The 18,110-nt window shown below is 43.0% G+C and overlaps 1 pseudogene; it reads left to right on the plus strand.

Annotated features, from left to right (window-relative positions):
* The window catches only part of LOC130311749 (acyl-coenzyme A amino acid N-acyltransferase 1-like), a 32,655-nt pseudogene extending 15,403 nt beyond the window's left edge, over positions 1-17,252 (plus strand).
* The last annotated feature ends 858 nt before the right edge of the window (positions 17,253-18,110 follow it).

Below are 18,110 nucleotides of genomic sequence, written 5' to 3' on the forward strand. Positions count from 1 at the left end.
TGTTTATTCACACAATGTGCAGCGACGTTTCGGTTTGCTCACCAAACCATTTTCCAGCAACAAATGACATGACTGGTGGGGTTTTATGGTCACCCAGGACCAATAACATAATTATTCAATAAAGTGCATATATAATTCACAGTGTACAATAGCATATAAAAAGTGCAATGTGCATACATATAGGGAATATACATACCGTATATACTCGAGTATAAGCCGAGTTTTTCAGCACGATTTTTCGTGCTGAAAACACCCCCCTCGGCTTATACTCGAGTGAACTCCCCCACCCGCAGTGGTCTTCAACCTGCGGACCTCCAGAGGTTTCAAAACTACAACTCCCAGCAAGCCCGGGCAGCCATCGGCTGTCCGGGCTTGCTGGGAGTTGTAGTTTTGAAACCTCCGGAGGTCCGCAGGTTGAAGACCACTGCGGCCTTCAACATCATCCAGCCCCCTCTCACCCCCCTTTAGTTCTGAGTACTCACCTCCGCTCGGCGCTGGTCCGGTCCTGCAGGACTGTCCGGTGAGGAGGTGGTCCGGTGGGATAGTGTTCCGGGCTGCTATCTTCACCGGGGAGGCCTCTTCTAAGCGCTTCGGGCCCGGCCTCAGAATAGTCACGTTGCCGTGACAACGACGCAGAGGTGCGTTCATTGCCAACGTAATTCTGCGTCATTGTCAAGGCAACGCCTCTATTCCGGGCCGGAAGCGCGGAGAAGAGGCGCCCCCGGTGAAGATAGCAGCCCGGACCACCTCCTCACCGGACCACCTCCTCACCGGACAGCCCTGCAGGACCGGACCAGCGCCGAGCGGAGGTGAGTACTCAGAACTAAAGGGGGTGAGAGGGGGCTGGATGATGTTGAAGGCCGCAGTGGTCTTCAACCTGCGGACCTCCGGAGGTTTCAAAACTACAACTCCCAGCAAGCCCGGACAGCCGATGGCTGCCCGGGCTTGCTGGGAGTTGTAGTTTTGAAACCTCTGGAGGTCCGCAGGTTGAAGACCACTGAGGGCGAATGATGAGAAGAGGATGATGAAGGGGGGCGGGTGTGGGGATGATGAAGGGGGGTGGGGATGATGAAGGGGGGGGGTGTGGGATGATTACAAGGGGATGATGAAGGGGGGATGTGTGGGATGATAAGGGGATGATGAAGGGGGGATGTGTGGGATGATAAGGGGATGATGAAGGGGGGATGTGCGGGATGATAAGGGGATGATGAAGGGGGGATGTGTGGGATGATGACAAGGGATGAAGGGGGGATGTGTGGGATGATAAGGGGATGATGAAGGGGGGATGTGTGGGATGATGACAAGGGGATGATGATGATGAGGATGTTAATGACGGGTCTGGATGATGACAGGGGGGGATGAGGTATTTCCCACCCTAGGCTTATACTCGAGTCAATAACTTTTCCTGGGATTTTGGGTTGAAATTAGGGGTCTCGGCTTATACTCGGGTCGGCTTATACTCGAGTATATACGGTACATATTCATGTGCAAAACATTATATATAAAAGTGCATATTATATTAAAAAATATATATTCCCATTAATTAGTGATCAATTGCAGCTGTGTATTCATATCAGATGGGCGGGAGGGGGAGGATCCACTCACCATTCTTGTTATGCAAGCACTGTATTCCATGAGGACGCCGTCTTGTAGCGTATCCGGTACATTACAGCAAGAACCGGAACTGGTCTCAAGACGAGGCCGATCACATGACTGGGTTGCCAGGCAACACTTCAGTATAGGGTGCGCATGCGTCCTCTCTCTTTCTGAAGCCTACCGCCATCTTGCATAGTGGCAAACACATGAAAGAGGTCTATCACATGACTAGGTTGCCAGGCGACGCTTCAGTATAGGGCGCGCGTGCGTCCTTTCACTTTCTGAAGCCGGGCGCCATCTTGCATAAGGGCAAATGCATAAACTGGCCAGGCAGCCATCTCTAACGTCTGCAATCTGCACAGGGTATAACGGCAGTGCGGTAATTCAATGTCGCACATGCCGAAACCACACAAAGCTTACCGGTGACGTTGCCATAGGCGACGAACACCGGGTGCAAAGGTGCCATGCGACGCATATTGAGAAAAATAGCCATTAAATAATTTACATGATATAAGACAGTACCTGCCCAGCAACCTAATCAATAAGTTAGCATAAACAAGAATTTTTTAAGGAAACAGTGAATAAATAAAATATTTGAGTGGTCCATCCCTTCCTCAGCACCATCTGTAGAAACAAGAGAAAAGAAAATGTGTTCTAAAAACTTGTACATAATAAAATCCTTATCAATACAGAAACTAAGTCTTGGATAATTAGGCATTATACATTTTGTGTGTTAATTTAAAATCGACATTAAGACCTTTAGGCTTGGGTGTATCTAATGCATAAATCCACCACAGCTCTCTTTTTTTGAGAGCGGTGGTGCGATTTCCTCCTCTTTTGAATGGAGGTACATGATCAATGATTGTAAACGTTAAATCTTTCTCACTATGTCCCATTTCTACAAAATGACATGGTATCGGTAAGTCTGTTCTATTCTTTCTAATTGAATATCTGTGTTGGTTGATTCTAATCTTGACACTTAATGTAGTTTCACCTACATATAAGAGGTTGCATGGACATTTAAGGACATGTATGACGTAATCAGTGTCACAAGTTAAATAGAAATTTATTCTATATGTTTTCAAAGTGGAGGTATGTCTAAAGTCGGAAGCTTTTTGCATATAGGAGCAGTTTATGCATGATAGACATGGAAACGATCCCCAGTCAGATGGTAAGAGCAAGGAGGATACGGTAATTAGTGAGAATGAAAAAATTGAGCCAGCGCTGAATAAAATGATGAAGGACTTAAAAAACCGGGCTACCCAGACAGGGTAGTTAGGGAGAGCAAAGAGAAGGTACTACCACTGGAGAGGTCTTCTTTATTGACAACAGGGGGATATACTAAGAAAGTTGACAAACGCATTGCCTTTGTATCTACTTATTCTGACGCATCGAATAAAATCACCTCCATCATGAGGAAGCACTGGAATATTTTGGGTAATTGTCACCAAAATGTTCCCGAATTTGCCAATCCTCCCCTCATGTCATATATGACAAAATGTCATATGACAAAAATGTCATGTAACAAAATGATGTCATATGACAAAAATTTGTCATATGACAAAAAAAAATGTATGTCATATGACAAAAATTTACCATTTATGTCATATGACAAAAAATAAATTTATGTCATATGACAAAAATTTACCACTATTATGAAGTAGAATATGTCACGAAAAAACAATCCCGGAATCAGAATGAAAAGTAAAAGCATCCCAGAGCTATTAATGCTTAAAGTGACAGTGGTCAGAATTGCAAAAAATGCTCCCGTCCCTAGGGTTATTATGGGCTCCGTCCCCAAGGAGTTAAAATGATACCCTACTTATATAGGTTTGATTTTGTAATACTTCTGGAAAAAATCATAACTACATGCAGGAAAATGTATACATTTAAAATTGTCATCTGCTGACCCCTGCTGGCTCATGTTTTGCGGCGTGATCTGAAGTTTTTAGCGGTATCATTTTGGTATTGATCTGATTTTTTGATCGCTTTTTATTCATTTTTTCATGATATAAAAAGTGACCAAAAATACATTATTTTGGACTTTTGAATTTTTTGGCGCGTACGCCATTGACCGTGTGGTTTAACTAATATATTTTTATAATTCGGACATTTCCGCATGTGGTAATACCACATATGTTTATTTTTATTTACACAGTTTTTTTTTTTTTAAATGGGAAAAGGGGGGTGATTCAAACTTTTATTAGGGAAGGGGTTAAATGATTTTTATTAACTTTTTTCCCCCCTTTTTTTGCAATCTTATAGCTCCCATAGGGGGCTATAACACTGCACACACTGATCTTTTCATTGATCAATGGTTTCTCATCGAAACCATTGATCAATGATTCTGCTGCTTGACTGCTCATGCCTGGATCTCAGGCACTGAGCAATCATTCGGCGATCGGACACCAGGAAGCAGGTAAGGGGACCCTTCTGCTGTCCTACAGCTGTTCGGGATGCTGCGGTGAAATCCGGGACAGACCACCACGGCGATCCCGGACAGCCCACTGGCGATCAACTTTGAATGCCGTGTCTAAAGGGTTAATAGTGCGCGACACCCTGATTAGTGCCGCGCACTATTAGCCACGGGTCCTGGTCGTTGTTAGAGGCTGGGCCAGGAGCGGACTCAGGGCATACAGGTACGCCCTTGATCCTTAACAGGTTAAAACTCTAAAAACAAATGGAGCATATAAGGACGTTAATTGCAATGCCACATGGACTCTTTCCCCAGTTTGTCAGCCCTGTGAAGGACATGGATTCAGATGCCCCAGGAGCTGTCTCTATTGTTACTACCAGGCCTCAGTGGCCACTTCATATTCCTCTGCCTCCAGGACTGAGCATCGAGGACGGCTGTTGTTAAGAGGGGGAGATTGTGGTGGCCCAGTACAGGTGTTGCACCCCTGTACCATTGCTGCCCTGTCAAGTGGACACTATTTCAGTGATAACTGGACCCCCCTTTCATCTATGTTCCAAAAACAGTACTAAGTGCCTATGTTATCCAATGTTATGTGTATATATTGTTATGTGCCTTTATATACTGTTGTCATGTACTGTAACCAAGGAAGTTACCAGTGACCAGACTTATAGGGTGACCTATGGGACCCCTCGGGAGTCTCCCTAATAAAAACCCTGGGAGGAACTAGCTAGTTCTCTTGAGATTAGGTCTCTACTGAGTGCAGCAAGGTCAAGTCGTGAGAGAATGTCTGGTGTCCTGAGGAGGCCTAAAGCCTACCACGCAGCAACGCTTCCACTAATCCAGTGCCCCACAGGTGAACATCAAAACCTGGTAAGCTACATACGGGGGGAAGTCAGTCAAGATCAGTCTGTATACAGTCAGTGTGAACCTGCAGCAAATTGTCCAAATCCACTATAAGTCCCAGCGAGCCCTAAAGTCTCTGAAGTCACTGGTTACCTCCTTGGGCCTAACTGAGCTGTCAAGACTATTACACCTATCTACCTCAGTAAAGCTGCTGTTGTTCCGTAACTTGTCATTGGAGACATTATTTGACCCCATGCCTAGCCTGGGGGTAATAACATCTGCCCTCAACACACCCTCACCACCTATATATCATCTGCTCAGCTCCTCCTGCTCTATAACATGATGTCTGCAGATTGTATTGTATTGTATATATCATCTGCTCAGCTCCTCCTGCTCTATAACATGATACCTGCAGATTGTACTGTATTGTATATATCATCTGCTCAGCTCCTCCTGCTCTATAACATGTTACCTGCCGATTGTACTGTATTGTATATATCATCTGCTCAGCTCTTTGCTCTATAACATGATACCTGCAGATTGTACTGTATTGTATATATCATCTGCTCAGCTCCTCTTGCTCTATAACATGATGTCTACTGTATTGTATATATAACCTGCTCAGCTCCTCCTGCTCTATAACATGATACCTGCAGATTGTACTGTATTGTATATATCCTCTGCTCAGCTCCTCCTGCTCTATAACATGATAACTGCAGATTGTACTGTATTGTATATATCATCTGCTCAGCTCCTCCTGCTCTATAATATGATACCTGCAGATTGTTCTGTATTGTATATATCCTCTGCTCAGCTCCTCCTGCTCTATAACATGATTTCTGCAGATTGTACTGTATTGTATATATCATCTGCTCAGCTCCTCCTGCTCTATAACATGATCCCTGCAGATTGTACTGTATTGTATATATCATCTGCTCAGCTCCTCCTGTTCTATAACATGATGTCTGCAGATTGTACTGTATTGTATACATCATCTGCTCAGCTCCTCCTGGTCTATAACATGATACCTGCAAATTTTCCTGTATTGTATATATCATCTGCTCAGTTCCTCCTGCTCTATAACATGTTACCTGCAGATTGTACTGTATTGTATACATCATCTGCTCAGCTCCTCCTGCTCTATAACATGTTACCTGCAGATTGTACTGTATTGTATACATCAGCTGCTCAGCTCCTCCTGCTCTATAACATGATACCTGCAGGTTGTACTGTATTGTATACACCATCTGCTCAGCTCCTCCTGATCTATAGCATGATGTCTGTAGGTTGGGCTGTATTGTATACAGGGGCAGACTGACACCAGTCAGGGCCCCCGGACCAAATAAAGCAAGACAAATAAAGCAAGGGCCCCAGCAAGACTCCACCCCTTGCTTTATTTGGTCCGGGGGCCCTGAGTGGTGTCCATTTTAGGAAATGTCCAGAGCAGCATATGTTTGCTATGGGGAATTTCTCCTGCTTTGGAAAGTTCCTGACACAGACAGAGGTGTTAGCAGAGAGCACCGTGGTCATGACAGAAGAGAAATCCAAAAAGAAAAGAATTTCCTCTGTAGTATACAGGCGCTCATAAGTACTGGAAGGATTAAGATTTTTTTAATAGAAGTAATTTACAAATCTGTTTAACTTTCTGTTTAAAAAAAGTTTTTCACAGGAGTACCTGCCTTTCACCGCTCACTACATGATGGTACAATCAGATATATAACTCATCTCTGACTGTGCCATCATGTGGTGAAAGGCCGCTAAAAAATAGCAACTGGTGCATTTATAAGCCACACACTTTACTTTTTTTGCCGCCTGCTTTGGTGAGGCTGAGGCCTCTTAGATTTATTAAAGAAATAGCACAGCAGCACAGAGTATTTCTGGAGGGAACTGTAGTGAGGCAGACTGTCTGCTTCACTACAGTTCTTGCCAGAAATACTCTGTGCTGCTGGGAAGTAGTGTTGCTTGCAAATATTCGCAATGCGAATTTTATTCGCGAATATAACACTTTATATTCGTAATTACAAATATTCATATATTTTTTTTTTCACAGTACACATCACAGTGATCATCCCTCTCTGCTTCCAGCTTGTGTGGTATAAAGAAGGCTCTAATACTACTGTGAGAGACCGACGGGCAAATTTTCGCATACGCGAAAATTTGCATATGCTAATTTTCGCATATGCGAATTTCACTTATGTTAATTTTTGTATATGCTCATTTTCGCATATGCGAAAATAAAACGCGATTATTACGAATGTGCAAATTTAGCGAACATATGACGAATATTCGTCCATATATTCGCGAAATATCGCGAATTCGAATATGGCCTATGCGGCTCAACACTACTGGGAAGCCTAATCCATCTTCTACCTGCCTTTCACCGCCCCCTACATGATGGTACACTGAGGACAAGCAGGGGTCTATACCTGAGGACAAGCAGGGCCCTGTACGATAGAGAGAGCAGGGCGGCGGGCGCACTGATCGGTGGTACAGTGAACTCCGACGTGGCACTGCTGAGCTTAGACATGAGGTCCCATCACCCCCACGGTGACGTGACCTTACGTCTAAGCGCAGCAGCACCACGCCAAAGTTCAAAGCGCCTCTCCCAGGCAGCCACTGCAGTTCTCTTACAGGGCTGCCGTGGCTGTGTGGGAGAATCAAAACAGCAGCCAGCAGCACCGTTCTCCGGGCTCGGGTGGCGCAGGCAATTTAAAAAAAAATGTTTTTATTTAATGTGACAGGCGGCGGACAGCAGGCCCTTTTCCCGGCTGGGCCTTCAGACGACGGCCTAATGGACCAGCCGGTCAGTCCCCCCCTGATTGTATATAACAAGTTTACCAAGGCATAAAATAATAATTATTCGCCTTATAGATTTTTCAGATATGGTTATTCTATTAGTCTCGCCTGAAATCTCTTTGGTGGATGAACCAGTGAAGATCCAAGCTTCAGGACTCCCCCCTGAGAAAGTCATCACTCTACGGGCATGGCTGAAGGAAAGGGGCAGATATTTCACTCTAGAGCTTTCTACAAGACAGATATGGAAGGTAATGTGGATCTGGAGACATCTCCAGCCACTGGTGGAGACTTTCATGGAGTCTGTCCAATGGGTCTATTTTGGAGTTTGAAGCCAGTTATCCCATTTCTAAGGCTGATGAAACGTGATGTGATGGGGAGTCCCTTCTCTCTTCATCTGGAGCTATATACTTTATTGGTGTTAACTCCACTTCCTGAAGATTCTCCTGCTGCCACCAAAGTCATTGAAAGATGGTATACAGCTCCCGGAGTCCAGAGAACACTAATAAGAGAAGGACGGGTACGAGGAGCACTCTTTCTCCCACCAGGTAGGTACTATAACTAGTTTCTTCATTGACTGTTACACATATAAAAAATTATAAAGAATATGTGTAATTATTGTATACCAGCGCTTCCAAATTTACTGAACGCGTAGCTGCCAGGTATTATTTATGGATTCCTGTATGCCACAAAAATGTATCAAGTACAAGAAAAATAAAGGATAAATACCAGCGCTAAAATAGAAATGAACATTTATTGAACATATAAAAATGTAAAAGAGCACAGGTGTGTAAAAGGGATTAAAAGGGGGATGTCACTTTAAGTAGATGATGGTGTTCCGAAGGTGACGTATTTCCTAGATGTTTGAAGGGGCAACGTAGGTGCTGAGAAAAGAAAAAGATATATACTAATCAAGGATGACTGTATCTGTACGAGGCCAGGAGTATCTATGGCATGTACCTATAATGCAATTATAGCTGTCGAGGGTCTTATGATCCCTCCGTTTGGGGAATGGACATAGATCACGGTGAAAGCAATGTGAACCTATGTTAACATATGGTAAAAATCAATTGGATATATGCTGTGGAATTGTAAAAATAGTATCACAGTGTATGTTTATGATATAATACCTGCTCAGAGGAAACAGGCTGTGTATCAGAGGGAGCAAGTTGATTGAAGCGGCAAAGATTGATTTCAGAGGAATCTACAGATACAGTGAGTATATATTTGTGTGATTGTTATTTTGATTGTTGTGTTTATTGTGTTTTAATGGCTCTTTTTAGATGGAAGTCCTTGTGGGTTTATGAAGCGTTTTTTTCAATAGTACTGCTTATGTTCTGAAAAAAGAACTGACAATAATGACAGTAGATTAATGAAGAATGTAGTATTGTTTACGGAACAGATATTATAGATACTTTGCCCAGCACTTGCATGATTTATAAGAAATAGAGGGCATTTATACAAATGTCGGTTGGTGAAATGCACTGCTGCTATGAGGATTCACTTTATGTTTATTTTCCTGCGAATTGTTTAAGCAACAGTTACTTTATGCGACTTATTTATAGTATTGAAGAAAGCTGTATAAAAAATAAAGGTGTCGGTGCGCTATTGCAGTGCTCTGCAGTCGCACCCGATTTTTCCGAGGAAAAAATAAAAAAAATAAATGGATGTGCAAAAATTGGAAAGCGGTGGGGCGATGTAGCTGACGGTGTGCCCTAAAGAATAAGGGGTACCTGATGGTTGATCCTGGGATGATTGTCCGGTTTGTTCGGAGTCCCGGGGATCTTCCTGTGCAGTGATCCGAACGGTCTGGGAGACAGCCCCGGCCAGTGGCATCTCTACCAGATCCCGTTCAAGCTACTCGGTAAGTAGTGGATGATCCTGAGTTCGCGTGTGCAAGTGACGTCACTACTGGTGCAAGAGAGGACCAAAAAGCTCCGACACGTTTCGGAAACTAACGGTTTCCTTCGTCTGGGAGTGCTTGTTAGTCTGGGATCACCCTCCTTATATGTCCGCAGCTGGTAGGTGGATTTTTTGTGAAAATGTTTTTTTATCATTATATTACTGGTAGTATAATAATTGGTATGGGGAAGATTAGGTGTATCGTTAAACTTGTATTACTCCCTTTTGAGACGTTCTACTTATTTGTGTTTAGGAAAAGGAAAAAATGGTAATGAATTATTTTTTAATAAAAAAAAAAGGGAGAACAAGGAACAGTTGTGCTGTACGAGTATTATATACGTTTTGATATTCGTTTGGGGGTATATGCCTTGTATTAAAGGAACCTGAACAACACCATCTCCATATTTATTCCCTTGTGGGCCACGGTGTCAAGGGTGAAAATACAACGGGTTTCAGCCCGGGACATCTGGGAGATGTTGTCCCCCCCTCTCCAGTGAGGTATGATTTGTTCCATTGCAAAAAATATGGATCCTTTCATGTTAGAATTGTCCATCATTTTAAAGTGATTTAAGAGGGGGTGACTCTCAAATCCATGGTTTATGTTATACAAATGTTCAGAAATTCTCTGATATAATAATCTTTTTGTTACATAGTTACATAGTTAGTACGGTCAAAAAAAGACATATGTCCATCAAGTTCAACCAGTTCTCCTAATGTAAAGTTTTTCACAGGGGCATTTGAGTGCATAGGTTACCCCCTTTGTGTTTTTCTGAACTTTTGCTAATAATGCCATTATTGTTTTATCATTCTTGAGGATATCCCAGTGGTTCATAACAATTTTTTTGAACTTGTTACTTTGCTGGCTAATTTACTTTGAAGAAAAAATACAACCCTCACTAAAAAATCTAAATTCTTTCCTCAAAACGAATATTATGAATCTTTCCACACTTTTGAAGCAATGGTCATCAGGGACCTACGGAAAATCTAAATAAATCACAAATACACTAAAGGAAATTTAAAAACCACAGAACAAAAAGCTTTAAAATTGTTACAAACAAATAATAATATTGTGGTGGGCCCTGCCGATAAGGGCGGGAGCATAGTAGTTCTGAATCAGGAGAACTACCACACAGAATGCCTACGATTATTAGGGGATACCCAGACATATGGGAAATTAAAAAACAACCCCACCGAGTCTTTTAAAAAAGACTTAAAACAATACTCTTGAAAGGGTTCAATTTGGAAATCATCAATAAAAAAGAATTTGAGTACCTTATGACAAACTCACCTCAAATTCCTATATTTTATCAAATCCCCAAGATCCACAAAGCAAAGGACAACCCACTGGGGAGACCAGTAATTTTGGGGGTCAATTGCCTTACTGCAAATTTGTTGCATTATGTGGATCTACAACTCCAAAAATGTGTTACTAAACTCCCCGCATATCTAAAAGATACCACGCATGTTTTGAAGATTCTAGGAGATATCAAGTGGCAGAGAAATTACATCCTGGGGACCCTCGATGTCACATCTCTGTACACTATAATCAAGCAGCAGAAAGGAAGGGAGGCGGCAGAACACTTTCTCAAACAGGATAATGATATCCCTATGGTGCAAGTACAATTCATAGGAGACTGCATCCAGTTAATTCTGGAACATAACTATTTTAAAAATGAGGACCAATTTTTTATTCAAAAGTGGGGGACCGCAATGGGGACCAGTTTCGCACCTAGCTACTTGTATGTAGGTCACTGGGAAGAACAAGCTATTTTTACCGGTGACACACCGCATGGGAACCTGGAAGCGTTTTATCGACGATGTGGTTTTTATTTGGAGTGGAACGGTGGAAACACTAGAAGAATTTTTAAAGGATATTAATAAAAATGCTTTTTATTTAAATTTTACGGCTACCTATAGCCATCAGGAAATAATTTTTTTTAGATTTAACCATTACCATCACGGAAAATCAAATAGTCACTAAAATCTACCACAAACCCACGGATAGCAACAGCTAAATTCACTGAAACAGTTGTCACCTCCCCCTCTGGATGCATAATATACCCCACAGCCAGTTTCTTCGAGTAAAGGGAAACTGCACCCAGGAGGCTGATTTCCAAGAAGAAGAGTATACACTAACACAAAAATTTATAGAAAAGGGATATAAGAAAGCCCAACTACAATAAGTCAAAGAAGATATCATGGAAATAGACAGGAATAAACTATTCCTGCACAAAGAAAGCATAGACAACTGGGGAGAAACTACTACTAACTCTATAGGAGAGGACAACTCACAAATTAAAATCTTGGAGATTGCTATCCCCCTAATTACTACATACAGCCAGCAAAGTAACAAGTTAAAAAAAATTTAACTGTAGGTTTTCTCTCGGTGTCCTAGACGCCGGCTATTAATGGCCCTGTTTCACTGCATTTGATACAACAAGGAATAAATGAAAATCTGCATGGACGTTATGGTGAATGCGGCTGATTTTCTTCATTGCTATCTATCTACACATATAAAAAGACTATGTAGCGAAACTGGAATAAATTGAGACCAGGGCCAGCCTTATGTTGAGTAATGTCTGGGGCGGTAGCTGCTGGTGTACTGCTATACAGTGTACAAAGTACCATATCGTTCATGGTTATATGTAGTTTGGTGCCCAGAAAATACTCTTTATGGTTGACTAAATAACCATTTAATAACTGCCGCCATCATAAGATCCAATAATAAAATAATATGCAGTAGAGAAGCTATGTAAATACCTTCAAAGATTGCTAAACGAATACCAACATTCAGTGACCAAATAACCCCTCCATGCCTTAATCTAATGGAACTGATAAATAATATTGATAAACAACGGATATTACGATTGGTGGTGGTCAGGGGAATAGCAATAGAGGTAGCAGAGGTAGTAGTCGCATCGGGGCCCTGGTGCCTATGGTGGCCCCAAAGCACATCTTCCCCATAAGAGACCAGTATTATAATTTTGCATTGAGGCCCAGAAGCTACAAGCTATGCCTCTGGTGGAGGTCGAAGGCCTTGGCTATCTGTGGAGCTCTCTTCAGCATGGGCAGCACACAGCATAGCCCCAAGGCCATCTCAAATTTTTCTCACCGTCCTTTTTAAATATGGTTGAAATAATATTTCCATCATGTCGTCTCAATAGGTGAAGGGCCCTTTCCTGGAGTTATTGACATGTTTGGAGGTGTCGGTGGTCTGATAGAATTCCGTAGTAGCCTCCTGGCTAGCCGCGGTTTTGCCTCTCTCGCCTTGGCTTATTTTGCGTATGATGATTTGCCTGGTTATCTCGGTGAAATGGATTTAAAGTATTTTGAAGAAGCCGCTCAATTTCTGTGTGCTCATCCAAAAGTAAGTTAGAATTCTTTTTTTTTTTTTTTAGAAAATGTCAAAGGTCCAAAGGGACATAAACACCTTTTACTGTATGGTGACGGCACTGAAAACAGTGATCTCCACTGACATGAGTTGGATAAAGGAAAAATCTGGAAGTGTTACCTCTAGATCTTAAATATCTCATGCTCATCTTTGTATGTGTTTTGGACAATTCCTTTAAAATAGAAGAAGCTGTCTCCCTCCCAATCTGCATAGATCGGTGCACAAAGAGGCAGCTGATTCTTGGCAGTACACTTGTTGCGGCAACTGTACAACACATAGCAAGCATTTTCTGATGAATGGGACTTGTTCATGCAACCTGCTGGCTGCCATACAGTTGCCCTGGTAACTGTATTGTCCAGCGTCAGCTTAGTCTTTCTGCACTGATCTGTGCAAACGGTGCGAGAGCAGCTTTGAGCTTACACTTAACAATAAACGTGACGTCACACGGGGCGGAGGCGTGACGTCACATGCCGTTAGCCTTGTGGTCGTCGGTAATCAGACCCGGAGCGAACACACTCCGGGGACTGATTACAAACTGGGTGCCGCGTGCAAGATCCCGGGGGTCCCCAGAGGCGGGACTCCCATGATCAGGCATCTTATCCCCTATCCTTTGGATAGGGGATAAGATGTCTAAGCATCGAAGAACCCCTTTACAGGAGTACTCTGGTGCAGAGTATTCCTGCTCCGTCCTATCAAAAAGCACTAATAAGATTTGTGATCATGGCAACCTGAATTATTTAATGTTTTTTAGGAGTTGGCCACATGTCCCCTTTAGTCCCTTGAGGACAATTTTTTTTTTTTTGCATTTTCCTTTTTTGCTTTTTAAAGGAGTACTCTAGTGCAGAGTATTCCTGCTCCGTCCTGCCCGGGCTGCAAAAAAAATGAAAATAAACTATCCCTCACCTTCCTGGGTTCCCACGGAGCGCCACTACAGCTGATTGGTTCTCCAGTTCATCCTCTTCATACTTAAGGGGGTAACGAAGCGTCACATGGTGCTCAGCCTATCGCCAGCCGAGGCAGAACATCGCGGCAGCCGGCAATAGGCTGAGCGCCATGTGACGCTTCGTTACACCCGGAAGTATGAAGAGGATGGACCGGAGGACCGATCATCTGTAGTGGCGCTCCGCGGGAACCCAGGAAGTTGAGAGATGGTTTATTTTCTTTTTTTTTGCAGCCCGGGCAGGACGGAGCAGGAATACTCTGCACCAGAGTACTCATTTAAAAAGCAAAAAAGGAAAATGCAAAAAAAAAAAATTGTCCTCAAGGGACTAAAGGGGACATGTGGCCAACTCCTAAAAAACATTAAATAATTCAGGTTGCCATGATCACAAGCCTTATTAGTACTTTTTGATAGTCCCTTCTGTTCCTGAGATATTAAGGGGTTTATAATTTGTCTGACACTTCAGGGAATTAGTCAGATGGGCATGAATTTTAATTTAACCCCTTAACGACGCAGGACGTTTATTTACGTCCTGCGCCGGCTCCCGCGATATGAAGCGGGATCGCGCCGCGATCCCGCATCATATCGCGTGGGTCCCGGCGCTAATCAACGGCCGGGACCCGCGGCTAATACCACACATCGCCGATCGCGGCAATGTGCGGTATTAACCCTTTAGAAGCGGCGGTCAAAGCTGACCGCCGCTTCTAAAGTGAAACTGAAAGTATCCCGGCTGCTCAGTCGGGCTTTTCGGGACCGCCGCGGTGAAATCGCGGCGTCCCGAACAGCTGATCGGACACCGGGAGGGCTCTTACCTGCCTCCTCGGTGTCCAATCGACGAATGACTGCTCCGTGCCTGAGATCCAGGCAGGAGCAGTCAAGCGCCGATAATGCTGATCACAGGCGTGTTAATACACGCCTGTGATCAGGATGAGAGATCAGTGTGTGCAGTGTTATAGGTCCCTATGGGAGCTATAACACTACAAAAAAAAAGTTAAAAAAAAGTGTTAATAAAGGTCATTTAACCCCTTCCCTAATAAAAGTTTGAATCACCCCCCTTTTCCCATAAAAAAAATAAAACAGTGTAAAAAAAAATAAAAATAAACATATGTGGTATCGCCACATGCGTAAATGTCCGAACTATAAAAATATATAATTAATTAAGCCGTACGGTTAATGGCGTACGCGCAAAAAAATTCCAAAGTCCAAAAAAGCGTATTTTGGTAACTTTTTATAACATTAAAAAATGAATAAAAAGTGATCAAAAAGTCAGATGAAAACAAAAATCATACCAATAAAAACTTCAGATCACGGCGCAAAAATTGAGTCCTCATACCGCCCTGTACGTGGAAAAATAAAAAAGTTATAGGGGTCAGAAGATGACATTTTTAAACGTATAAATTTTCCTGCATGTAGTTATGATTTTTTCCAGAAGTGCGACAAAATCAAACCTATATAAGTAGGGTATCATTTTAACCGTATGGACCTACAGAATAATGAGAAGGTGTCATTTTTACCGAAATATGCACTGCGTAGAAACGGAAGCCCCCAAAAGTTACAAAATGGCATTTTCTTTTCGATTTTGTCGCACAATGATTTTTTTTTCGGTTTCGCCGTGCATTTTTGGGTAAAATGACTAATGTCACTGCAAAGTAGAATTGGCGACGCAAAAAATAAGCCATAATATGGATTTTTAGGTGGAAAATTGAAAGGGTTATGATTTTTAAAAGGTAAGGAGGAAAAAACGAAAGTGCAAAAACGGAAAAACCCTGAGTCCTTAAGGTTAAAAGTGGGAGTGACAGACGATGGGTAGGATTATACTTTCAGGGGGTGCAAATGTTGTACAGTGAGGGGTATATATGTCTTTATAATCACCTGATTTCCACTCCCTTTATTAAAATTCAGTTCACACCCATCTCACTGATTCCCTGAATTGTCAGACAAATTATACACCCTCATATCTTGGTAACAGATGGGCAAATCAAGAAACTGTGCTTGATCAGGGCACCCGTAGCTATTTAATGATAATGCTAGATCTTTTTTGGAGGGTTGGTCATATTCCCTATCCGTGAGCCAGAGCAGATATGAGTACTGCATTTCCCCTGTGACAGACGTTGTTGGGCAAATATATACGCTGGAGAAGCTAATGGTATAGAAGGGTTAGTCTTAATAGGACAACCCATTTAACACTATTTAAAGGGGTATTGCACTGGCCAGCGTTCGTAAGTAAATGCTCCGGCTGCGGGGGTCGGCCACGCCCCTCATGACATCACAGCCAAGCCCCCTCAATGCAAGTCTATGGGAGGGGACGTGACACATGTCACGTCCCCTCCCATTGACTTGCATTGAGGGGGCGTGGCCGTGATGTCATGAGGGGCTTGGCGGATCCCCGCAGCATGAAAACAGCGTTCGGAGCATTTACTTCCAAACACTGGCCAGTGGAGTAGCCCTTTAATTGCCAAAAGACAAAAGCATTGCCACTGAACTGCCGTAGATCAAATTAGCTCAACCTATAGTGCCCCAGAGGATAATACACATATGCTGTAATTCAATGAACCAATGTCACAACATATTCTACCTTTCAGGTGTCAAGTGATGGAATTGGAGTGGTCGCTATATGTAAAGGAGCTGAGATAGCTTTGGCCATGGCGTCTTACCTGCCTCAGGTTGCTGCTACAGTATGCATCAATGGAACCAACGCTGTGAATGGTAACAGCCTTATTTATGGTGATCTTGCTCTGAGCGGAATACCCTACAAAGCAGAAAGACTTTTGATCACAGACTTCGGGTCCCTCTCTCTGTTAAACTTTTTGGATGATCCAGGAAAACCAGAACACCAGGACTCTATACTTCCCCTGGAGAAAGCCAGAGGTCCCATCCTCTTTTTAGTGGGAGACAAAGACGAGAATTACAACAGCTTGTTTTTTGCTAGGGAAGCAAATGCCAGGGCAGTAAAGTACGGCAAGAAGGATGTGTACTTGCGATGTTACCCAGGAGCGGGACATCTTCTAGAGCCTCCGGGTTCCCCCTTCTGTTCAGTATCACAGTCCACATTCTTTCCACTTCCTTTGACTTGGGGTGGGGAGCTCGTGGCTCACTGCAGAGCACAGGAAACTAGTTGGAAAGAGCTTCAAGAATTTCTCCGTAAAAATGTTAGGTGCTCACGATGGAATAAATTATGATCATTTTAATATATTAGGGAAATCTACAATCCAGCATTCTATGGTGAGAGTTCACAATGGACACTGCTTTACATACCATTAGCTATATTGAATGTACCACATGTGAATGCCTGTATATTTGAGCTATATAGCGGAGGGGCGTATCGGTCTGCTAATGACATCAGAGCTCAAGTGAGATCCCCTTTAAGCTGAAATATAAAATGAAAACATTGCAGTTTTATTTTTATCTATTAAAGATTATGTTATATTGTTTTTTCTCCCAGTTGTTTTTATTTCATCACGGAACAATGAATAAAAGTTTACATCATAATTTGAATAGCAAAGTTCATTGTCAATTATGAGCTGACTTTTTACTCAACTTAACTTCCTCAAGCACCATGGCACAGATGTACACATAGCTCATCAATACCAATTACCGATACTTTTTTTTAAATCACATCACTTCCTGTCACGTAACCATCACATCTCTCCGCCTGCCCCTCCTTCATCTGCTCATTTGAGATACAATAGTTGCCCCCTCTAGGTCGACCCCCCTGGAGACCGCTGAACCGTGTAGGTAAGAAGCCCCTCCCCAGATGGATGCTCCATGTAGGTAAATTCCCCATAGATAGTTGCCACCTGTAAGCAGACTTCCCTACATAGTTGCCACCTTGCTAAGATAAAAAAAAACACCCATACTCTCTTTTCCTTTCCTTCCCCATGCAGTCCACAGTGTGTTCTCTCTTCTTCCTTTTTCGCTCTGCAGGTTGTCAGGAACCGAACTAGTATGCAGGTAGTGGATCCTCTGTGCTAGTGAGGCGATGACGTGGGCCGTACCAGGGGACCGGTTCTAAGAAGTTACTGGTTTTCACCAGAGCCCGCCGCAAAGCGGGATGGACTTGCTGCGGCGGTAACTCCCAGTTCGTATCCCCCGATAGTGACTCAACCACACTAACAGTTGAGATAGGCGTAGTACACAAGGACAAGACGGAGGCAAGGTCGGACGTAGCAAGAGGTCAAGGCAGGCGGCAAAGGTTCGTAGTCAGGGGCAACGGCAAGGGTCTGGATACA

The sequence above is a fragment of the Hyla sarda genome, chromosome 1 (genome assembly GCF_029499605.1).
Source record: "Hyla sarda isolate aHylSar1 chromosome 1, aHylSar1.hap1, whole genome shotgun sequence".
Classification (NCBI taxonomy): domain Eukaryota; kingdom Metazoa; phylum Chordata; class Amphibia; order Anura; family Hylidae; genus Hyla; species Hyla sarda.